The following is an 8,676-nucleotide window of genomic DNA, read 5'->3' as shown; positions in this document are numbered from 1 at the left end:
AGCATCTTTGCTTATAGTGTAAAACTTCAAAACTGATTGACCAAATTATTTGGGGGATTTTCTGACAAGAAAGACTGAATAAATTGTGGCATGCAATAATTTTCATATGTATCCCCAATATATGGACCATCACAACAAAAGGGGAAAAATTTTAAAAGTGACCTACAATACTCAGAGCGAAAAAGGAAGGTGAATGCTGCTCTAAGTCTCCATATTTTGGTCTCAAGTGTCTTATCTCCTTCAATACCACCACCAAGTGTGCCAACTGTGTTTGTCCTCCTTGTCAGCCATGCTCACTGTTTTCTCCTCGCACTCCAGTCTTCCAGAATTTGTCTGTTTGGACACAGCTGCCTCTCTCACATCTCTTGATTTTCTAAAGAATTATGCTTTATTGATCATAATGATCCAGCTTATTTAGAACCTGCTCTCTGTGGGGCAGAAATGTGAGATAACAACCAGCATGATTTTATTCTCACTCAGCAGAGCAATAAAAATGATTAAGGAGGTTTGTTCCATATATTCCACTTTCTAAAAGAAAAAGAAATGTTTCTAGACATGCAACTATTTGGGAAATCAGACTCTGGCTAAAACCCACTTTTTTAAAGAAGATACACAGATCATTTTCTGTCCAGGAAAAAGTAACATTGATTAATGACAGTCAAGTAGCCACTGGGCTGGAATTGGGGATGGGGGGAGAAATGATATTTTAGCCAAATTTTATATCTTAGCCATCTTACCACTTACTTTTAAAGATTTTTTTTAATGGGAGTAGAATATAAAATTTGCTAGAGAAGTTATCACTTTTAGCTCAAAATTCTTTGGAGAATTTTGACTTACCAGATGAGTGATGTCATCATGAGGGAATCATAGGTGTTTTGTCCATTGGGCAAGAAAGTTTACGGTGCACTGGGTGAAGGGTGTTCTATTAAGCAAGGTCCTTGGCCCACAGTATTTAGAGTTTGGTTAATGGGAAAAGGGGATGGAGACCTGGCTCTTGGTCCCAACTCAGCCAGACACAGAGGCTCTCTGTGCTTCAATGGAGTTGGGCAAATGCAGACCCAGGGGCTTCTCAGTGACTGGCAGGATGGACTTTATGGCCCCCCAGTTCCCTTCCAACCCCAGTAAGGTGTCTAGACATCAAATGGAACAGCCTAGATGTGACCAATATAAACCTACAGTGGTTAGCAGTGACCAGGGAGGTGGAGGAGGCTAAACTCTGTTTGCTTTTGCTTTGTAGTGTTTTATTTTAACTCTACATGTGCCCAGTGTATATTTTTTCCTGGAGTCTAAGGCATAGCTACATGGTTCACGGAGAACTCCAAGGTTTTTCCCATTAGACCATGTAGGACTCAGAAACTGGTGACCGAAAGGCCAAATCTAGCCAACAGACATTTTCTGATATTCATACAATGCTTTAAAATGTCTTAAATTCATTATCAACATTTTAAAAATAAGGAGATAACACATTTTTAGAAATCAGAATTTTTAGCTTGTCTTGAAAAACTTTTGGCAGCTCTGGGACCAAGCTCTGCTGGCAACAGTCCGTTCGAGCTGCGTCTCCTTTAAATGGGCCATGCATTCTAGAATTTGTTACAGAGCCATCTAAATGCACCTGGACCCTGCAGGCTTCTGAGTCTGTGGCCTGTGACTTGTAGGCAGTCAATGTTATGGATATGAATTAGACCACCCAGGATTTTATTAAGCAATTACTCTGTCAGGTGCTAAATACTTATCACAGCAGCTTTTTCAGTTGAAAATTAATTTAATCTTGTGAAAGTATGTATTGTTCCATTTTACAGATGAGAAAACAGACCTGGTTCAAGTAACTTGCCCATGTGGAACGTAGAGGTCTCCTAACTCCTAGTTCACGGCTGTTTCCATGACTCAGGTAGGGTGGTGCTCCTGGAGGGGTTAATTCTGAGCTCATTGAAAATGTTCCTCTGCTAGAGAATGGTCCATAATTCATAACTGTCAGTAGTGTCAGGAAGATGCGTGTACTTGATATAAATTTTTTTAACTTTTTATTTTGAAATCATTTTAGATTTAGACAAAGTTGCAAATCTGTCACCCACTTTTCTCTAATAGTAACATCTTACATAACCAGGTACATTTATCAAAACTATGAAATAAAAATTGGTACAATAAAATTAACTGCAGGGCTTCCCTGGTGGCACAGTGGTTGAGAGTCCGCCTGCCGATGCAGGGGACACGGGTTCGTGCCCCGGTCCGGGAAGATCCCACATGCCACGGAGCAGCTGGGCCCGTGAGCCATGGCCGCTGAGCCTGCGCGTCCGGAGCCTGTGCTCCACAACGGGAGAGGCCACAACAGTGGGAGGCCCGCGTACCGCAAAAAAAAAAAAAAAAAAAAATTAACTGCAGACTTTGTTCTGATTCCTCCACTTTTTCCACTGATGACCTTTTTCCTGTTTCAGGATCCAATCCAATCTACATTGTATTTATGGTAACTAGATCAATTCCAGTCTGTGACAGTTTTTCAGCCTTTCCTTGTCTTTTGTGACCTTGACACTTCTAACAAGTAGTGATCAGGTATTTTGTAGTGTTCCAGAATTTGATTTTGTCTGCAGTTTTCTCATGAATAGACAGACTTAACTTTCTGGTGTTAAGGAAAGTATACCACAGAGGTGATGTGTCCCTCTGGCTTATATCAGAGGACATGTGATATCAATATTGCTTATTACTAAGGATGTGAACCTTGGTCATGTGGTTAAGGGTGCTATTTGTTTCTCTACTGTAAAGTTACTATTTTCCCTTCAGTCACCAAGTCATCCCCGACTCAAGGGGAGGGGAATTCAGCTCCATTCTCAGGATGGGGGCCAGTAATCAAGAATTTGTGGTCATATGTTAAAATTACCACAGTGGTTACTGAATTTTTGGAGAGATTTTTTTGAGGCTATGCAAATACACTATTTCTCCTTAAAGTTTCATCCACTAATTTTATCATTCATCAAAGGATCCTACCTGCAGCAACTATTGTGGTATTCTCATGATGATATTTCTATTCCCCTCATTCCTTCTACATTTATTCATTGGAATTCTTCTGAAAGGAATGTGTTCCTTCTCCCCCATTTATTTATTTCACTAATTTATATTGGATCCATTCTTTGGTCATAACTAATATCATGTCATTTGTTGCTCAAATTGTTCCCAGTTTTAGATATTGGGTGCTCTTTCAAGTTGGCTTCTCATCTTTCTTCAATGCCCCTCTTACTTTTTGGCATTACAAAATGCTCCTCAGTACCAAGGATTTTAAACGGTAATGTGTGTCCAGGATTTATTCAGTGCTCTGCATAAGAAGTTGGTGGGGGGTGGGAGGGGGCAGTAAATGTGAGAGAAAAAGGTAAATAACAATTTGTCTCTTGAAAGAAGAAAAGAGTAATTTTTATTTTTTTAACTTTTTATTTGGAAAAAAATGTCAAGATTGTGAAATGTTACAAGAATAGTTCTGATCTAGTTACCAAGACTCCCAGTCTAACCCCACAGAGATACAAAAACTCTCAGGATTGAAACTGTAGGTTGGACCTGGGTGAGTCCAACAAATGCCCGTGCAGAGAATAATTATATTCTCTGATGACAGAAACTAAGCAGTCTTTAGTTTTTCTAGGGTAGGTGAACTTTCCCCTAAATGAGTGGGGAAATTGGTTCAAACTGTGGGAAGTGATGACAGGACCTTTGCAATCAGACAGCATAGCTTCAGAGCTCAGCACCAGCATTAACTTGTTCTGTGATGTGAACAAAAATTTAAAACTTCTAAGCCTGACTTTTTGTCTGGTAATAGGAAATAATAAGACCTACTTCCCAGAGCTATTTATATCATTAAATAAGATAATTTTCAAGATCTCGTTAGCAACTGCAAAGCACTATTACTTCTGTGTGATGTCAACACCTGATGAGTGAACAGACCAGGGACCCTGAAATCCACAGGTCTGGGCTAGATTCGTGGATTTCCCCGTTATTAGCTCAGTGACTGTGGGTAAGTCTCTAAGCCCCTCAGACTCGCTTTTTCATTCACAAATACAGAAATAATAAAACCTACCACAATATTCTGAGGATTAAATGAGATAACAGTTAGTACTGTACTCGATGCAAGTCGATAATTTGAATATAGAATGATGAGGACGATGATGAGTGTTTTCCCATAGGCCACATATTATGTTAAGTGTTTTAGATGCTAATCTCATTTACTTCTCACAGCAATCTTTTTTTTTAATTTATTATTTATTTATTTATTTATTTTTGGCTGTGTTGGGTCTTCGTTGCTGCACGCGGGCTTTCTCTAGTTGCGGTGAGCGGGGGCTACTCTTCGTTGTGGTGTGTGGGCTTCTCATTGCAGTGGCTTCTCTCATTGTGGAGCACGGGCTCTAGGCACAGGCTTCAGTAGTTGCGGCACCCGGGCTCAGTAGTTGTGGCTCACGGGCTCTAGAGCACAGGCTCTGTAGTTGTGGCACACGAGCTTAGTTGCTCCGCGGCATGTGGGATCTTCCCGGACCAGGGATCGAACCCGTGTCCCCTGCATTGGCAGGCAGATTCTCAACCACTACGCCACCAGGGAAGCCCAGCAATCTTTTTTTTTTGTAGAGAAACTTAAGCTTTAGAAAGGTTATTTAAGTTTCCCAAGGTCACATGGACTCAAGGCCACTTCCTTACTTAATTGTTAGCTATTTGCCTAGTCATTATTGGCATCTCTCCTTCATGACTTTGTGTCATTTCAATTAATTCAGATAAATCCCAGAGGAAACAACAGGGCTGAGTTATTATGGGCACGTTCAATATAAGCATTTTTTTCTTATTAGTCTTCTTTTACTTAAAATGCTTAGCTATCTCAGAACTCACTCGTACTGCCACAGGCAGTCTTTTATTTCACCTGCACCTTTTCTTAAGACCCAAATATCATACAGTGGGCAAAAATCTGAGGTGGCTTTGAAGTATATTAATTGCAGGGAAAACTATGGAGAGGGACTCAAGACAAATTTAAATAGCCTTTAAGAGGAGAGGGGAGGTTAAAGAGAAAATGTTTTCTGAAAAAGTGCTAAACTGAGGAGAAGTGCTTTCACATAATCCTCCAACTTCCAACTGCAAAGGAGGAGACGGTAAGAAAACTCACTTTACTCTCATCCAGGGGGGCCCAAAGGTGGGATGGGAGGAGAAACCCATCAAAATATCTCAGAGCCACTGTCAGTTGCAGTCATCTTAGCAACTGGTACTAGGAACATCACTCCTAAAGTTATTTTCACTATGGGTGAAAAAGACAACCTGAGAGGAGATGAAGTGGTAGCTGTGTCCCCTGACACTTGTAGAGGCAGAATTTCCAGGTGATGGGATCAGCATTTGTGTGGGATGGGGGAAGGGTGCCTCTAGTTTGTGTATGTGTATTTTGGTTCCTATCATGATGTACATAAAACTGATAATGGTGGGCACCTTTCATAAAGGTACTGGAGAGAAGAAGGGAAGTTTGTCTTAATTCAATAATCATAAAATAGTCTTGGAAAAAAATTAATCTAGCTCTGCCTTGAGAAAGAACTAATGATTTGCATATCACTCAGAACAAATTTAACCAGGGCGTATGCTTCTCGCATTACCCAGCTCTTCCCATGAGTTGCCATCTTTCTGATGGGCTGACTGGGAAGTGTGACTGTGATGAGCACAGGCTTTGGAGTTGGGTAGGGTTTGAATCCCAGCTCCATCACCATAGATTAGGTGACTTTGGGCAATGGCTTGCCTCTTTGCATGTCTTCAGTCAAATATGGATAAGAATAGTGTTGTAAGAAATGAATGCAAGATATAAAGCATTTTGAAAAATGAAGGTGTTCAGTAAGTACTCAATAAAGAGCATAAAAATAAGCCAGAGATCACAGACTAGCAGCCCACCAGCCAGTAGCGGAAGGCATGGCAGCAGGTTTTCTCTGGTCCCTTCATTGGGGCATGAACTCACTTCATACCTACACTTGCTTATTTCTTATTTCTGTGACTATAAAAGCACCACTGATCTGTCCCACAGGAGATCACAGTGGTTTTCCCTTCTTCCTGACTCTACTCAGAGAACAACTTGGGAAAGTAGTACCTTTTCATTCTCATTGGAGCCCCTACAGGGGCAGCACCACATACATAGTTGAAGGACCAGGTGAAGATGCAGAGAAAGTAACTCTCAGTGTTTAGGTTTCTCATCAGTACCCTTTAGGAAAACTGGACACCTTTTATTTTCTGTTCCCTGTCTCATTTTGATATTTTCCTGAAAAAATGCGTTTCTAAAGTTACTGTCAATTCTGTTTCTTGAGGGTACAAAGGAGAGGATACCAGCTCCTACCATGCTGCTCACAGCACAGTATATAATGCAACAAATGTAAAACAAGTAAAAAAAGAAGTTGGCGTGGCATAGCCAACAAAATTCATAGCAAAACAAAATTCATTTCCTCTTATAGAAGTTCTTACAAGTTGTCATGATCCCAAATGCTGAAGTTCAATTTCCCAGCAGTTTCCAGCAAAACAAGCACTTAGGTTATGAAGTAGCATGGGAGGATTGAGTCCAAACTTTAGCAGAGTGGCAACTGTCAACTTTAGTAAGACAATCACTTCTTAAACATATTGGGCATCACTTAGTGAATATAATTATAAGCTCTGACACCAAAGGTCCCCAAATATAGCATCCTAAGTGATATAAGGGCGAAACATCACCAAGAGCTTTTGTTAAAGTGTTCTCTGTTCACAGTCCAACTCTGGGCCTTGGACAAGAAGGGAAGCCTCTTATCCCTGAGGTGTAAGGGTTTCTAGTTCTGACAGCTCAGCAATAGAGATAAATAAACCTTAAATATGGTCTGAGTCAAGAAGGAGCAAAGCATTTAATATCATTTATAAAATAGAGATGATGAGAGCTTATTTAGGTGATGGTTCAAGTTCAGTTAACATTTTTGATCTCTTACCAGGGATGGGACAATAGACTGTGAGCTCCCTGAGGGCAAGCATGTATTGTATTGGTAGATGAACATTTGGAGAATGAATGGCAGTGTATTAGGTGCTTTCCTCTGTATTGCCACATTTAAACTCTAGTTCATGGATAATGAAACTGGGGCTCAGAGCACCTGAAGGGGTTATTGCCTAAAGTCACAGTAGTGACAACAGTCCTCCGTCCTCCTTCTTAACTCCCTGGCCATCCTGGCTGTCAGAGCACAGCCTCCAGGTCTGGTGAGTGAGACCAAAACCGAAGTTGTGTTTGGTAGGTAGCTGTGTCCACATGTCCTCTAGTGAGTGAGGTGAGGCTTGGTAGAAAGTTTCAATCCCAGTTGCTGCTGGGATGACAGCAAGAACCAGTGTGGACAGTGAGGATGCTATTTGCACATTCAGGTTTGGAGGCAGGAATGTGTAGGAAGAAGGGAGGCAGAGAGAAAGTGAAATAGTTCAGAATGCCCTTCAGGGAGAGCCTGGGGAGGAGGTTTTGAGAAAAGCTAAGGAAGAAAGACATAAAGCTAAAGCTACAGATAGAGAATACATCCCTTAAGAGGAGCAACTAGGGAGCCATCAGACTTCATGTAACCGAAAACCCTCTTTTCTTCAGCAAGCACAGTGTTCGCCTCCTTGAATGGGATGTCTTGAAGCAAAGCATGTGCTCTGCAGATGACCACAGTGCCCACTGCTCCCTGTTGCTCAGGTCTAGTAGCTTCACTTCCTTATGAGTAAAGGGAGCCTGGCCTGACCTCTGAGGACGTCTGAGTTCAACCCTTCCTCAAGTCCTCCCAAAGGTCACAGCCTCAGAAGTGCTTCCTGACCCAAAGGGAACAGGAAGGAGAGCCAGCATGCATCAGATTCTTCAGAGACTGCTGCCTGATTTCCCAAAGGCTTACGCTGATTTAATTTATTCCTTGGATGTATAGATACCACCCTGCTTTCAGCTGTTTCTCTTAACCTAGCTCATAATTACACAACTACAATGTTTTTTAGAATAAATCCTCCTTCCATATCCAAACTACACCTTTTATCCAAATGGAATGTGTGTGAAATGACATGATGAAATGATGATGTGAGCAGTCTGTGTTGCTGAATAGACCTCTTTTTTAAAAAATTAAAATCTCGGGCTTCCTTGGTGGTGCAGTGGTTGAGAGTCCGCCTGCCGATGCAGGGGACACGGGTTTGTGCCCCGGTCCGGGAAGATCCCACATGCCGCGGAGCGGCTAGGCCCGTGGGCCATGGCCGCTGAGCCTGCGCGTCCGGAGCCTGTGCTCCGCAACGGGAGAGGCCACAACAGTGAGAGGCCCGCGTACCGAAAAAAAAAAAAAAGAAAATCTCTTTAGAAAAAAATATTAATTCAGAATTTCAAGAAAAAAAAATTAATGAGTTCCTATTAGACCAAATTATCCTTTTTTGAATACCAGATACCTAACATAAACTTTAAATTTTTAGGGACATTTTGTAATAAAAGAATGTGTGAATGAATCTTGCATTACCTTTTGTCTACTTAAATTGCAAGTCTGCATTAACACCTTCCTCCCAGTTCAAAGCAAGTGCTACTTTCTTATCTAGCACTTATAGAGGCAGAGGTCACATCAGGAAAGTGAGAGTCTTAGACACTCCTGCAGCTTGAAATTCACAGGAAACCTAATTGCACACATCCTAGACTCTAGTTCTATGAAATAAAATTTTAAATATGATACATACTTTTTAAAGTCT

Source organism: Grampus griseus (genome assembly GCF_964374135.1).
Source record: "Grampus griseus genome assembly, chromosome: 6".
Classification (NCBI taxonomy): Eukaryota; Metazoa; Chordata; class Mammalia; order Artiodactyla; family Delphinidae; genus Grampus; species Grampus griseus.
Note: the sequence above shows the minus strand (reverse complement) of the source record.